This window comes from Dasypus novemcinctus, chromosome 15, assembly GCF_030445035.2.
Source record: "Dasypus novemcinctus isolate mDasNov1 chromosome 15, mDasNov1.1.hap2, whole genome shotgun sequence".
In the NCBI taxonomy this organism is placed as follows: domain Eukaryota; kingdom Metazoa; phylum Chordata; class Mammalia; order Cingulata; family Dasypodidae; genus Dasypus; species Dasypus novemcinctus.
The window spans coordinates 109,577,226-109,594,095 of record NC_080687.1 but is presented as its reverse complement, the minus strand read 5'-3'; the positions used below and the strand labels follow the sequence as shown (position 1 = coordinate 109,594,095).

The following is a 16,870-nucleotide window of genomic DNA, read 5'->3' as shown; positions in this document are numbered from 1 at the left end:
CCATTTTTCCTCGAACACAATAGAATAGCAAGAGAGGTTCATGCCCTGTCAGGCAGGGACTACTGCCCTAACCAGCAGGAAGCAACTACAGAAGAATGACCTTGGCCCCTCAGCACCCCTTTAAGAAGAATGGCATGAACTCTCTGAGGGCGAGTTGAGACAGTTGAGTCCAGGGAAATGAGATGAGCCACAACATGGCCAACAGACAAGGCCTTGACCTTGACTTTCAGGTTCCAGTTGGGACTGTTTCCTGGGCTGAGGGGAGGCACTGCATATTCCAAAGAGTACTCAACTTTGGCTCCCATTATTGGTGGGATAACCAATAGCAGCTTGGGCCCTTCCCATTAGCATTAGTAAAGGCAGGGAAAATTAATAGCTTTGAAGATGACCACACAAGCCAGAACTCACTTTCTCTGCCTAGAGGAGCCGACACCAGTAATGGTGCTTATTTCCTCCTCTCCATTTCTCAGCAAGTTCTCTTCTTTCTCCCATTTCTAAATAAAATCTTTTTCCTGGCCTGACTAAAAAAGAAAGAAAGAAAGAAAGAAAAAAGAGAGATTCCACAAAAGATGCTGCAGATGCAACTGTGAATAGGGTTTAGTGACTTCCACAAATGACAGTCCACATAGCAGCAGAATGTCCCCAGGGTACAGGAAGCCTGGATGTGCAATTCTGAAATCCCAGAATGTTACCCCATTAGTAGGAGACCAACATTTTCATGGTTTGAATCCACACTATTCCAAGTAATGTACATGTTTTCAAGATGCTCAAAGTAAGAGAATCAAGGTGTCTTGTGGCGGGCAGGATTTTTATGTGTAGATGGAAAAATTTGAAATACCAGTAAACAAAATTACACCTATTCTTTCTTGCTAGAGGTTATTTCTAAAATAAAGTGTTTAAATACAGTATGCGCAAAACTTACTGATGAGTTTTTGGGCCATGTGCTATACATAAGTTACTTTGGCAGATCTTTTGTGTGCCTGCTAATAGGAAAACCAATTGTTGATAAAATTGTAGGTCCTATTAAAATGACTCTGAACCTATAGGATTGGGAATCTATAGCACTAGAAATAAAGTTTTTTAAAAAATCTAAAAACTGCCACCATGAAAACCAATTTAAAAGACTAAATAAAAAGGAAACTGAAATTCAAATGCCTCATATGAATGATAAGAGTCATTTAAAAGGCAGCATTAAAATACAATGAGAAATTAAAATTTAATTGTAGGAGTAAAATACTCATAAATATAAGCTTAAGTTCAGAAATAAAATGTATTTGAAGGATATGTAATTGAAAACACCTTTAAAGATAATTGATTTTGAAAATATATACACATTTAAAGGTAGTACCTAGACAAGATGGCAGTTGTTCCCTTCCAAAATAAGAGTTAAATAAGGGGCAATAATAATCAGATTGAGAAAGAAACTAGAGAAGGACAGGTGCAGTGGAGAAAAGGAGTATGAAGACCCATACCTAAGAGGATATGAAAAGATCTTGCTGGGGAAGGAGGAAAAGGGTTTGATGTTGACTATATGGGAGTCCCATTTATTGTATATGTGACCTTACTGTAATCTAAATTTTTTTGAAGACAAAATTAAAAATTAAAAATTAAAAAAAAAAAAAGGGTGTAGGCACCAAGGAAAGAATGAAAGTGATTGCCTTGCCACTGTACATACAGGGCAACAGCTATTACAGTGATGAAAGGCAAAATATCAAAACCAAAGTTTTATGATATTTTTCAATTTTTAGTACCCCTGTTTTTTACTGTATTTCAGATTTTCTAAATTAATATGAATTTTGTTTCTAATCTTCAAACCTGTTACTATTTCATTTTCGTACTGATCAAATTTGGCAATATATTATGCTTCATTTTTGAAGAAATTTTGAATCACAGTGGGGTTCAACTATGGCAGGGGAGGAACACTGGTGTGGGGTGTCATTGATGGGGGGCACATGGTTGGGAGGGAGTTCTGGGCATGTATATAGGCTATATAAAAATGTTTGGGTATTCGTTGGATATCGTCATAGTAGATAGAGTTACAAACAACAACTGAGGGAGTGCTGAGTTGCCAGCTTGGGGAGCTCTGTCACATTCCCCAGCAGAACAGCAACAGCCCCCCTAGTGCACAGGCAAAGACCAGTGAAGAAAGATGATCCGATGATGGGCCCTTGGTACTGATGACTATGTTTATGAGCCTCTGTGCTTGAAATTCCAACTAGGCCTAGAACTGCAGGGTGCATAAGAGTTACTCCTGAGAGCTTCCTTGTTGCTTAAATGTGGCCTCTGTCTAAGCCAATCTCAGCATGCCCCCAGCATGGGACATGACTCCCGGGGTTGAGCCTTCCTTGCACCAAGGAATTACTCCCAAGCAGCAGCTAGTGATGCAACTAGAAAAACGCCTTGAATAAAAGGGGGAAATGGTAATGACAAATGAGTTTCTATGGCTAAGAGACTTCAAAATGAGCTGGGAGGTCATGAGAGGGGTTGCGCTTATGCACACCTCAGCAGGATCCCAGAGACAGCTAAAGTAGATAACAACCCCAGGTAGTGGTGCTCCTGAGGGCTACAGAGGCACACATGTTCTACGGTCATGGCAGATGGCTCTGGTGTTCAATACCTTGCCAGTGGACCCTACTTTGGAATTTGTGCCCCTGAGCATGATGGAGTTGGACTCACATGTGACCTCTCTACACATGCCTCATCTGTCACTTGTGCTGAACCTGGAGTTGGTATGTACTCAGTAGACTTGAATGTCTGCGGCAGTCCATGTGCCAGTTGGGCCCTGAGCCTCAGCAGAGTTGTGGCACCTTAATCTCCATTTCATTGGACTTACTCAGGTCAGCTAACAGGGAGGTGAGGATGGTGAACCACCACACCAGGGAACCGAGAGAGTCTACAACTGCAAGCAGGAGAATTGTATCCATCAGCTATGTGGGATCTAAGCCCCCTCTCAATTTAGAGGTGGAGTGGACATCACTATCCCAGGGTGCACAGGATGGTGGAATAAAATATGGATTAGAGTGGACTTACTGGTATTCTACTCTAGAACTGTTGTGACTCTAGCAATGGAAGGAACTGTATCATTGATGTGGAGACAGTTTACAGGGGAGTTGCTGAGCACAGGGAGAGGAAGGAAGCAGTGTGATATGGGGGCATTTGCAGGACTTGGAGTTGTCCTGAATGATATTGCAGGGACAGATGCAGGACATTATATATCCTGCCATATCCCACTGAATGGACTGGGGGAGAGTGTAATCTTCAATGTCAGCTATAATCCAGGCGGTATAGCAGTGCTCCAAGATGTATTCCCCAATGCAGTGAGTGTGTCCCTGATGAAAGAGGTTGTTGATGTGGGATGAGTGGGTTGTGGTGGGGTGTGGCATAATCAGAATGTCTTATTTTTTTAATTAATTAATTTATTTCTCTCCCCTTCTCCCCACCCCGGTTATCTGTGATCTGTGTCTATTTGCTGTGTCATCTTCTTTGTCCACTCTGTTGTCAGTGGCACGTGAATCTGTGTTTCTTTTTATTGCATCATCTTGTTGTGTCAGCTCTCTGTGTGTGTAGCATCATTCCTGGGCAGGCTGCAGTTTCTTTCATGCTGGGCGGCTCTCCTTATGGGGTGCACTCCTTGCACGTGGGGCTCCCTTACTCGGAGGGCATCCCTGCGTGGCAGGGCTCACCTTGCGTGCACCAGCACTATGTATGGGCCAGCTCCACATGGGTCAAGGAGGCCTGGGGTTTGAACTGCAGACCTCCCATGTGGTAGGCGGATGCCCTAACCACTGGGCAAGTCCGCCGCCCACAGAACCTCTTATTGTTTTAAATTTTTAAATTTTTATTTGAATTTTTTTAAGATACATAGATCACAATAAATATTACATTAAAATATATAAGTGTCTCCCATGTATGAGGGACCATAGATATGGTGAGAATCATTAGAAAGAAACTTCTGGTTGTAAAGGTGCACAATTCAAAATGAGTGGAGTAACTGTGAAGGTTAGGCTAATGTGTCAACTCGGCCAGGTAATTGTGCGCAGTTGTTTGGCCAAGCAAACACTGAGCTAGTTGTAATACAAGGACATTTATGGACTTTAGTCACCAGTGAGTTTACTGCATAGATGGCCGATTGCATCTCCGTCAGTCAAGGAGATTGTCATCAGCAATGAGTACTGCTTTATCCAGTCAGCTGAATGCCTTAAAAGGGGAAGTGACTCCAGCATTCCGGGACAATTTCCCAGCTCCTGTTTGGACAACCACTGTCTCCCAGACACTCATCAAGAACCGTCAGTGGGCTTTCATCAGAGCCCTTGCTTTGCAGCCTGCCTGTGGAACCTGGACTTGTGCATCCCCACGGTCATGTGAGAGACTCTTATAAAATCTCTTACTATTGACAGATATCTCCTATTGATTCTGTCTCCCTAGAGAACCCTGACTAATAGAGTAACCATGACTATCAAAAAGATGTCAGAATATTGAATTCTAACGTAGACTCACAGGTATTTTCAATCTAAAATATGGTATGTGTACTCTCAGAAAACTGGATGTTAAGTAAAGGATTATGTCACGAAACTGGTCAGAATTATGTTGAAGGAATACATTTTATTCCACTATTTTCAGAAACAGAGAAACATTTTAAGAGAAAATACATGTCCCAAAACTCCCAGAGCCATTTTTCCCACATTTTTATTATGTAGTGCATTAATCTCATGAAATGTTGAACTTGAGGAAAGTTCCCTACATCAGTTTTCCATGAAAACTCTGTAGGGAAGACAATATTCAAGAACCATTCTAATCAATGCTATCCCAGTCATACTTTTTTATTATTTAAGCAAAATATTTTAAAGCTGTAATATACTAATTTATGTTAAATTTTATTTCTGAAAGAATTATTTTTGTCATTTCTGTGTTTAGTTTTCATATCTAAGGGTGAAACTTTTGAAATGTTCTTTGATCTTATCTGCCACAGTGACTTTAGTTCATAGTTCTGTGATTCTTCTTAGATTTAAGTCTTCATGGTCCTACCATAACTATTTTTACCAAGATAACATAGAATGGTAGATCTAGTAACACGTGATCTGACTTCTACACTTTTAAAAATTGTGAATAATTTTAAGTGGATTTATCTTTTATGGAATTTATTTTGCATATTACAAAGAGTCCGATTATTTTTGGTCTCAGTTGGCACTTACAAGTATCTATAAGCTATTTGTATGATGGTTTCCCATGGTATAAGCTTTTACTCACATATAAATATATCTCTGGCTTTGGAGGAAGGTGTAAGTCAGGAACAGGACCAAAGAAAATGCCTGAGCAATTTAAACTACTGCTTGGTATCATTTTGAAGTGACTTTGTACAAATCTAGCCTGTAGTCTTGGAACATGGACCAGAGTTTCATAGAAACAAAAGAGATAAATCCTTTGCCTTTAGTAAGTTTTAATAAGGAAATTTCCTTGGACACCAAGTACCTTTTAGTATATAATACTCCCTGCTACTATAAATACCTATTTTTATATCACACTGACACAACAATTTACTAAGAATAACTTATTTCCTAGTAAATGTTTTAAATACTTAATTGGGAAAAATGGTCTCTTAAAGGTCTGATATATCTTTTTTTTTACCCCATTAATATTGGATTTTTCTATGTAAATCTTTATGTGTATGTCTCAGATGTGCCTGGTTCATTTGGTATCATTATAGGAGTGATGTGCATTTGTTTCTTTATACTTTAATTTTTACTCATGTTAGACATCTTGTGTCAAGGTACCCAAATCCACATACATAGATCATAAAATATTTAAAAATATATAAATTCCTTCCAGTGAATGATATACACATCAGTTGTTTGTTTATTTGTAACTCTTCATACAATATGGGTTGAATACTTCAATTTCTATATGTGATTCTTTGCTTTTCTGATAGTTCAAGAGCATTCATTTTGGTATATTTTCATCTGAGCTCTGCAAGCACTTACCTCATTCAAAAGCAAGCCTCTCACATGTCTTGAGAAGCACTGGAGAGAAACCTGAATGAAAAGGAAGACATGATTGTAAGTTTGGAATGCTGGGATAGTATTTAGAGCCTGGTCCTAAATTTATTGCATGACTGTGAGCAACTTTCAACGTATAGGACAGCCAGACATTTTGCTGTTGCTTGTAAAATATTATATATAATTATGTAAGTGTGTGAAATGTAATGAGCTGAGTGAGGCAATAGGAGATACAAAAATAAAGCTCTAGTGCTTTCTCTCCATACATCAAAAGGACATTGGGAAAGGAGGAATCAGGTTAGCTCTTAAATGGTGTGGGATGTAGTGACGTCACATGGAATCTACAGTCCATCTCTTGCAGTATCGGTGAAGACACTCCAGTTCTAATAGGAGAAAGTGGGTTATACAGGCAGGCAGGATGGGGAGCTTCCCTCCTTCCCTGACTTCTGCATGTGCACAGGAGGAGGCAAGTGTCACCAGACAGTCTGCTGCAAAACAGGCAGCAGAGTACACAGCCAGGGCTGGAGAGCAGAGTGAGCACCTGTCAGTGTGCAGCCTTCTCAGGAGGGACGGGCTGCTGAGAGTTCAGGAATTCTTTCCAGGATTAGAAATGGAAAAAACCAGGTATTGGTGTTGTTTTGTCCTGTCACTAAGAAACTTTAAAAATTTTTACCTTGGGTGGTGGAACTTCTGCCTAGATGACAGTTATCAAATTTGGTATCCAAATTTTGGATGGACAACCCCCATCCAAAAAAAACCCAATGACAGTATATACAACTTCAAGCAAGACAATTGCTTCTATCTGCTGAATAAGATCTAAACCCCCTCTCATTCTTAAGCAGAGTGGATGTCATCCCCAATACCTCAAGACTGAGGGATAAACAAAATGGGGAGGGCAACCATGGACCACTGTAGATTTATTGCTATTGTAGTTATTAGCATGTGTAACTGAAGAACTTGTAAAATTGATATAAAATAGTAGTTACCAAAGGTCATGAGAGGAGGAGTAGGGAAGAATAGATGGAACATGAAATTGCTTTAAAGCTGAAGCAGTTTTGTTACTGTGGGTGCAGTGTCTCTAAAGGAGCTCCCAGATAGCCTTTTGACCTGCACCCCATGGAGCCCCTGCCGTGGCAGCCACCTGTTTGCCCTTTCCTTCCTGGTGGGAAAATGCTTAACCCTGGTAGGATGGTATGTGGGTTTGCCAGTCAGCCCCAGGATTGAGTGGGACAGGTTTTGGAATAAGGGCTAGGAAGAGACCTGGGTTAAGCATGCCTTTCATTAACTACTTAGAAAATGAAGTTTACCAGGACCTTTTAACATGTTCAGTATCCCTCTGCAGATGATCTAGAACAGAAATGTCTCATTATAATCACTAGGCATATAGGTTCTGTGCTTAATACTAATTAATGCAGCAACTACTGCATGCGTTTCTTTTTGAGTGGCCATTAAGAGATCTAAGCTCCAGGTTTGCAATACCATCCATGTTCTCTCTCCATGGGAGGAGGCCATAGTGCCAATTGTGTTTAAGTTCTACTTACATGTCTCTGGTAATCATTGCTCCACTTGGTATGCCCTTCATCCAGCCAGCATGTTGCAGCACCATTGACCCTAGAGAAGAGCTAGGAAGGCAGGCTCCAGTATTCCACCAGCCTGGTGCATGGTGCCCTTTAGCACCATGACACCGTGCCAGTCTGGAGGTGATATCATTGTACATCTCGCCATTTTGAGCCATCGTCAACTGCAGCAAGAGTCTGAAACTCTCCCCCACTTTTCTCCATTAAGAAAATCTTTGATTAGTGTGGTACATTGGTTCCAATTGTTGAACACATATTGAAGCATTGATACTGAGCATGAACTATACTTTACATTCTGCTCAACACAACTTTATAGGTTATGACAAAATGTGTAGAAGGCTGTATCTGTCATTGCAGTGTTATGCAGGACAATTCCAGTGTCCTGAAAATGCACCCATGTTGAACCTATTCTTCTCTTTTCCTCCCCCTCAGGACCTCTGGTGGCCAGTGCCTTTACAATGGTCAAAGTAATTTCCACTGCTAGAATAAAATAGCAATAAGTCTTTAATTGTCTACTACTAAGTCGACTTTAGTCCATTGTTCACTCCCCAATCTTGAGGATTTGGGGATGGTGATGCCCACTCTTGTTTCTAATTGAGAGGGGCTTAGTTCCCATGGGGCAGATGGATGGAACCATCTTGCTTGCAGCTGCACAAACTCTCTGTTCCTTGGGATGGGTGTTGTCCACCATCATCTCCTCGTTATTTGTCCTGGGTGAGTCCAGTGAACCGGTGAGTAGGTGTTGCAACTCTGCTGACATTCAGGGCTCAGCCAGCATGTGAACAGACCAAAGATTTAAGTCTCTGGGACATGTATTTAAAAGTATAGTGCTAATTTTAGTTTTATACTTTCAAAGAAATGCTTTTAATTCTGAATTAGTGATATATTTCATTATGACACCCTTCTTTTGGTATGGTTGAAGGACTACACTTCTCTTATTCTATGTAATGTGATTTTTGTGGATGGTGTTTTGTTTTGTTTTGTTTTTTTGGATGCTGAGAATGAATTTAGAGGACTTGGAATTTTTCTATTGGAAAAATTGGGGTAAAAGAAATAAGTATCCCTTGTCTACAATATTGATCCTTGATATGATCCAGTAAATCTTTCTACATGCACTTGTAAGTTTTGGTTATCCATTTATCTATCTATACCTACATAATTCTTTTTGGTGAAAATATTCTGTAGTTCTAATGAACTAAGAAGAGTCAAAACAGTGATTCAAAATCCAGTGTTTCTTCTTACTCTATCACATTGTTTGTTTCTCAAAGTGATTAGAAAGTCACAGACTTTCAAAGTCATAAAAAGCCCCTTCCTATGACATAGATTCTTCCTGAATCACTGCTTTTTCTTGATTTCTGCAGCCCCATTGTTCAGATCCTCTTGGACCCTTATTTCTCCCTCCTTTACACTTCCTCCATATTCTCAGTTTAATATTAGTGGTCAAGGCTTTTTACTTTTGCTTTTTACCCTCTCCAGTCTTTTTCCCTTTGCAGATCCCTTATTTACCCACATTTACTTGTGCTTTTTATACAATTACCCGCAAATCTGTAACTTAAGCATTGGGTTTTCATCAATTTGTTTGAATCCAGCATCCACCTTTTTTCTTTGGTAGCTTTTACATGAATGTCCCCTCTTTGGGTCTGGTGTAATGTGTCTAAAATGTAATTTCTTATCTTTCTGTGGATCCAGCTGCCCTTTTGGAACTGATCTTGACTCTCACCTGGGATTGGAAACTCATATGTCATCCTTCACCTTATCCCCACCTTAAAAAATGCAGCATTTACTTGAGTTCTGCAAATTCTGTCCTTTTTACAATTCTTAGTACCACTTCATTGCCCCGTGTATTAAGAGGTATTTATCTTTGCCTTCAAGATTTTTTTTATTAGAGATGTTGTAGATTTCCAGAAAGATGCATAAAGTGTTCCCATTTCCTGCCCCCATTTTAAACATTTTACATTAGTGTGGTACCTTTGTTACCATCACTGAGTAAATATTATTATCATTGTACTATTTTTTATAACCTTATCTCAAATTCAGAAAAATATAACAGAAAAATGCAGCTCAACAAGTTATGGATACATTCCTCCTAAAAACTTCCATCTCATCTTTATCTGGTCTAATTGCAAATTCTAACTCAGTTGTTCCTGTAGTGTTCATAAAGATACAGAGATTAGTTAAATGTCATAATTATGCAATATTAATGAAAAAATAAGAGAAGAACTGCTTAGTCCTATTCATATTTCATAAAACCAAATTCCTGTCTTTTTTTTTTTTAGCCCTGAGCATTAATGTAGTATCAACCTTGCTTTTGGTAGAAAATCATCACAATGGTGTTAATTATAGTTCCAAATAATTTGTATTTTTCCATTGTATCAGCACATTCTTAACATGTAGTAGAAGCCCATTGCTCTATCTTACTAATCACAATCTCCTGCCAAAATCATTGTTCTACATTCCCAGTATTCTTCAGCTGTCCTCTAACTAACCTTAATTTTCCTAGACACTGTTTTTGGCCACATTCTCATTCATAAATCATCAGTGTTTATTACATTCATTATAATGTGTTGCCATCAAGTTCAAGCATTCCCATATATGCATTTTACCTGAATAAGTATTCTATATATACCCAGCATCATCTTCCCCTTTTCATCCACATTCCATCTCCCACCTAACTTCATTTCATAGTCCCATCTCCATAAGTCTATTCATTGTATTTTGATCATGTTAGTGAGGCCATAAAGCATTTGCCCTGTTGTGTCTGGTGCCTTTCCTCAACCTAATATGCTCAGTGTTCCTCCACATTGTCTTTTCTTCTGCAATTGATTTTTTCTTCTGAATAATATTCCACTGTATGAAAATACCAGATTTTGCTTATCAATTCATTGGTTTATGATGACTTAGGTTTTTCCATCTTTTAGCAATTGTGAAGAATATAATTGTCCTATTAATTATAGTCCTGTTTCCTTTAGGGTTCACTGTATTGTGTAGTCCTATTGTTTACTTTTAATTTTTATTCTATCAGTGTATATACCACCCCAAATTTCCCCTTCTATCCACATTTAGATATATAATACAGTGGTGTTAATTATATTCCCAATGTCGTGTTACCATCACCACTGTACATTACCAAAAGTAAGTGATCTTTTCACTTTCCAGTTTCTTCCAGTCTGTAATAGTTCTATTCAGTTTGTATAGAAAATGGTTCACTTCATAAATCAGTATGGAAGTAGGCAATAATGAAAGAATTGAGGTATCAAAAAGATTCAAGACTTGCAAAGCCAAGTGCATAGCGATATTATATTTCAGAGAAGCTTTTAAGAGTCATGTAGGAATTACCATTCTCTGCCATGAGGTGTCAGTGCCATGTGCACCTCCCATACACCGCCATCATGCTGAGTAAGAGGGAGACCGAGCCCAGAGTGATGACTTGGAGAAGAAAGGGTAGAAGACTTGCTTTCTTCATGCACAGCTTCACTCTCTACTTGTAAAGACAGGAAAAAGGAGGTCTTCCAGTGAGTTTTCTGGCTTGTGGAAGGGAGACAGCTACAATAGAAAACCTGGGCAAAACTGAAAGCAAGAAATGAAAGTAGGATGAAAGCAATCTTTCCCTCAGCATTATAGATGCCAATAATGTACCTTCTTATGCTTTAAGCAACAGAACATTTTCAGAGAGAACCACGCTATCACTTGAGTTGTGGATCCCTTTGAGTCAGATCGTGTAGAGTTATAGAAAAAGAATTGGATATTTCCAATGTAGATATTCTGAACTCTTTCAAAGCCAGATATCATTAAGGTTTTCAAACTAGAAATGTAGAAGGCACTGTGGCATTCTAGGTTATAATTTCTGATAAGGAACTAGGAAGAGCTAGAACCCACAGAAACCCAAAGTTCTGTGGGATCCTCCATAATGTTGTGGCAAGTGTAGAGGGTTTCTGAGACCAGAAAGTGAGGAGAAACCCCTGAGGATGACCACAGCCTGGACTGGCCCATTGCTTGGATGACCTCACAAGGAGCCATTGTGCGGGGCCTGCTGCCCCTATATAAGGCCCTGCAGCTGAGGCTCAGTGTCCGCTTACCCAGGAAGCTGTTTGTGGTGACCTGTGGACTAGGACTGCCCTTCGCTGGTTTATTTATCATTTGTGGATTCGTTTATTTTGTTTCTTATTTTTTCTTTTTGTCTTAGTTCTTTTCTCCCGATTTTGTTTTCTTTATTATTTACTTTTTTAAAAAATTATTTTGCTTTTACCTTTTGCCTGTTTGTTGTTTTTTTAATCTTTTCCTTTTATTTTACTCCTGTTTATATTTATTATCATATTTTTTTATTTTATTTTATTTTTTTTAGCATTTTATTTATTTATTTTTTTATTAGATCAGTTATTCAGGCTTTCCCATTGGAAAGTCTGCGTAGAGTCACCGGGTCTCCAGCCCAGCATAAAATCCAGTATGCTGCGGCCTCTCCCAGCCTTGAGGGCTAAGGAGGAGACCCACCTGAAGAATTATCAGTTCTTGCGATTACTAGGCAAAGGTGGCTTTTCCATGACTTTTCTAGCGCGGCATGTCCTCACCCGCCATGAGGTAGTCGTGAAAATCATACACAAGAAGGACAGCCCCAGCAGCCTCCGCATGCGCTCCAGAGAGGTGAGCATAATGAAGAGCCTGCACCATCCCAACATCGTCCAGCTCTTTGAAGTCATTGACAGCCCGGAGAAGCTCTACCTCGTAATGGAGTACGCCCATGGAGGTGATCTCCTGCACTACCTGATGGCCCATGGCCCTCTCTCGGAAGAGGAGGCCCGAGCAAAATTTCGCCAAGTCTTATCTGCTGTGCAGTACTGTCACCAGAAGTGTATCTCGCACAGAGACTTAAAAGCAGACAACCTCCTCTTGGATGCTGCTGGGAATGTGAAAGTTACTGATTTCGGATTAAGTAACACCTTTGACATCAGCCAGCAGCTGGAAACCCTGTGCGGCACTCCCTGTTATACTGCCCCCGAAATATTTAAGGGGCACACGTACCTTGGGCCGGCCGTGGACGTCTGGAGCCTGGGGGTGATTCTCTACAACATGGTCAGCGGGAAGTTCCCTTTCTTTGCACAGAACTCCAAGCTCCTGCAGGAGCGGGTGCTCAGCGGGGAGTTCCGCATCCCATACTACCTGTCTGTGGACTGCAGGAATCTCCTCCAAAAGTGCCTGACAGTGGATCCCTGTAGGAGGTCAAGCCTCCCAGACATAATGACTGACCCGTGGGTCAATACGGGCTATGAGCATGCACAACTGAGGCCATATGTGGAGCCTCTCCCAGCTCGCCAGGACCCCCACCGGATAGCAGCGATGGTAGCCATGGGCTACAAAGAGGAGGAGATACAGGCGTCCTTGCAAGATGACAGACATGATGAAGTCATGGCCATATATCTTTTGCTGGGCCACAGCAGATGGGAGCAGGGGACCTCCACCAGTGCCCCGCAGACCCAGCCCCCTACCAGGCCAGGAGTGGGAGAAGCCCACCTCTGTGCCCTCCCAGCACAGCCTGCCCCCTGCCCTGGTCCACCCTGCAGCTCTCCTCCCCTGCAGAGGACCATCCTCAGTCAGGCCGTCATGGACAAGGGCCGGGAGAGCCAGCGCATGCCAGAGCCAGGAGCCTCCAAGACGTCGGCTTCCCCCGCAGGGCCCCTGGCCCTGCCTCAGGTGCACCAGCAGCCCCGGATGGCCTGGGTGAGGCCCACCCAGGCCGCCAGGCCCTGCCCCAAGGAGCGTCGTCAGGAGGGTCCCCTGCTTGGCCCTGCAGTCACCGCCTCCTCCCACGTGAGAAGCAGTAGGGAAGGAGGCTCTGAAGGAAGCACTCACCTGTCCGCTGTTGGCACGGGTGAAGCCATCCCCAGGGGAACACCCCAAGTCAGGGGTGAGCAGAAGAACTTGCCCTGCAGCGGGAGGCCTGCCTCCCCTCCCGCCAACAGGCAGGGCCAGCCGAGCATGTGGAGGCGATTCTGGACTTTCCTGTGCCTAGGGTGTGCCTGCAAGGAGCTGCACCAGGGGAGGGACAACCAAGTGGGCCCTCAGGGGGCCCTGCCGCGGTCACGGGACCCCAAGTGGAGGATGAAGGTCATGAGCTCCCTGGAGCCGCACGAGATAATGGGGGAGATCTGCCGGGTGCTCGATGCACTTGGCTGCGAGTGGGACCTGAAGGGGCCCCACGGGCTGCTGTGCATGTGCGGCACGCCCGGCCAGGAGGACTTCCTCCAGTGGAGGGTGGAAGTGTGCAGGCTGCCACGGCGGGGGCTCCACGGGGTGCAGGTCAAAAGGGTGTCTGGGAGTTCCAGGGCCTTTAGAGACATTGAGGCCAGACTCACAAAGCTGCTTCAGGTGTAAAGCGCTCCCAGGCACCCTCTGGGAGAGCAGGCAAGGGGGGCAGGCCCTCGCTGCCCAGGCGACCACTGCCCACACCCCCAGGCAGAACCCCAGAGCTGCCTTGGGCCTGCTCCCCTCTCCTGTCCTTCTCCCAGGCTGGTGGTGAGGCCCAGGGGCTGCCCCTTGACGCCACATGTCCTGGGAGCTGGATAAAGCTCCTTAGTTACTGGTAATGTTCTGCATGCTGTGGAGGTGCTGGGGTCCTCCTCACTGGACCCCCACTGCGAGCTCGCCGTGGCCTCTGCACACCCCCATCCTGCCCTGTGTACACCCCCAGCCCCGTGTGACACACACCACAGCAGCATGTTTTGGCTGTTGAGGTCCCACTCGTGGCTGCTGGTGATTGTCTCCCGTATCTCCTCTGTGGGCTCCATGGGGCTCCTGGTCTCCGTCCTCCATGGTAAGTCTACTGAGTGGACCTTGGTTTCTCCCCTCGGTATTTGCTGAGGTTCAATGACCTCCTGGCAAACCCGACGTGCTTATATCTTCATTTAACATTGAACAGGTTCCCTTTGGGTGTGTTCTGGCCTGGCTGTTGCTAGAACAAGAAGCTGGGGACCCAATGCAGGGAAAATTTCCCTAGGTGCCTTGCTGTGGGAGCTGCCCTCTGTGGACAGAGCTCTCTTGGACTTAGCTTGGGAAGATGTTTTGTTTTTGGACTCAATCCATGCTGCTGCTGTGGAGTGGTGAGGCCACCAGGCCGTGCTGCAGGGTTCCTGGTTCTTGGCCTCTCCATTGAGCATTTGTGGTGCCCAGTCCAGAGAGCCTGAGGGGCTGCAGCCAGCTGTGCTTGAGCTGTCTTTGATTCCATGTCCTGGCGAATGAGTCTGGGAGATGGCAGTGAAATAAGAAGTCCATTGTGAACCTGAGAGTAAAAAGCACATGGAGATGCTCCCACCTCTGGTGAGGAGAAGCAGAGGCAGTGACCAAAATAGAAACCATGGGAAGAGTCCAGGCTGCTCTCCCTAGACTTACTGTGGAGGAAGAAGCTCATGCGCCACACGGAGCCTGAAAGGACAGTGGGGGAGATGAGCAGGTGTGGACACAGCAGCTGTAGTTGGACCTGAACAACAGTGTCGGCTGCTGGGCATGAGCGCCACGTGTGCTGGAGGGCTTAGGGCATGGAGGACGGAGGTCTGCAGTGCTGGGCGGGTCTCACTGGGTCCACCTGCAGAGGAGATCCTCATCCACAAGGCCTTCCAAGCATCGGCTCCTAAGATCCAGGGGCTTCAGCTTCCGAAGGTGAAGGGAACCATCTGGGGGCCCAGGGGAGCGGCCTGCAGAGCCTCGCTGCCAGGGGGCCACTCGCCCCACCCACGCTGCTGCAGAGACTGGCCTGTGTCCCCTGGGGCCCTGCACCCCTCTCCTGCCTTCTCCATCTTCCTCTTTGTAGGAGAGTGGAGTTCATTCTGGAGAAATAAAGAGAATTCAAATGAGAGCAGAGTCTGTTTATTCAAAGCTTGCCCAAGAAGAGGGTCGATACCATCTCTAGTTTGGGCAGAGACCCCTAGGTAGGCAGGAGTGTGGGAAGCATCACAGGGAGCAGCGAGAAGGCTCAGGGGGGCTCCCGATGTAGGCGGTGGGCTGTGAAGCTGGGGGCGGCCACCTGAGAGGCATCTTATGTGACTGTTTGGGGAACTCATTTGGCTTCCCCTGGTAGGTCCTTCTTTGGGAGAATGGGTGACTTCCGCAGGGTGAACACAGGGAGGCTGGGTGTCATTGGCAAAATTCCTCCTCTCCGGGGCCTGATGCTTACAGAGGTTTGGGGGTCTCTCAGTTCTTTCCCTGCCCAGAAATTCCCCCTCCCACCCTGTCCTCCACAGTGGTCCAAGGAAGTGGAGGAGGGGAAGATGCAGCACAGGGGGCTCCCTCTAAAGGACAGTAATATACATAACAATAGAAAAGAAAATTCCAAGGTCCCTTCTTCTCCAGCTCCAAGCAGGAAGTGGGCACTGCATCCCTGGGGCCCTGCCCTGGGGACGGGATTCCCTGGCAGCCCTTGCAAAGCCCACGTAGGCTTCTACCCTCCCCTCCCTCCTTCCCCTCAAGCCAACCATCCCGTGGCCTGTCCCTCACCTCAGGACCCTGGGACCCATGCCTGGGCATCTGTGCACCTGGCCTGGTGCAGATCTGAGCAGGAGGGGCTGGCAGCTGCTCTAGGATGCAGAGGTGAGGGTAGGGGGTGCTGGTGACCCCCCTGCACCAAATGCTGTCCCGTTCCCCAGAGTTGGGCATGTTCTTCCCAAGCTGCTCTCGGGTCCTGTCCTCCAAAGAGCCTGTGCTTCCACCTCCCCCAGCCCTCCAGGTGGAAAGAGGGGCTGCCCCAGGCCTGGAGAGAGCAGGGGCTGCAGGCTGCTGGGCCCCAGTCCCCAGGAGGCTGCCCCGGGGGTCCTCTCCCTGGTGAGGGGACACAGGCTTCTCCCTCCAGGAGAGCCTCTGCCCCACAGCACCCACCTGCTGCTGCTCTTCCCTCAGGGTGCCCTTGCTGTGATCCACGCAGCTCCTGCCACAGTGACTCCCCCCTCCCCACCTCCCTGGGCCACCCCTCTGCTTCCTGCCTTCCCTCATGGACAGTGAGGTCCTGCAGTGGCTGAAGGTTTACTTTTAGTTTTGAAAGTTTACTTTCCTTCTCGTGTATATGTGGGGCACAACCATGTTTGACAAAAACAAGATATACTTCTACTGCATGTGGAAAAATTTTTTAAGTTTAGTTAAGGCTGGTTCTATTCATTCCTTGAAAGTACACTTGGTTGGCAAAAATTCAATGTTACTTGCAAAAGAAAGATCTTAAAAGTTAAGCAAATTTAATATTTATTTATGTTGGTAAAGATTTATTTCTCCCGACCCCCTCGTTGTTTGCACTTGCCCTATGCTGTTTTTAGGAGGCACCGGGAA

The 16,870-nt window shown here is 44.6% G+C and overlaps 1 pseudogene; it reads left to right on the top strand.

Moving 5' to 3' along the window:
• Nucleotides 1-7,129: 7,129 nt before the first annotated feature.
• On the top strand, nucleotides 7,130-15,413 carry LOC101443524 (serine/threonine-protein kinase MARK2 pseudogene; annotated as a pseudogene).
• The last annotated feature ends 1,457 nt before the right edge of the window (nucleotides 15,414-16,870 follow it).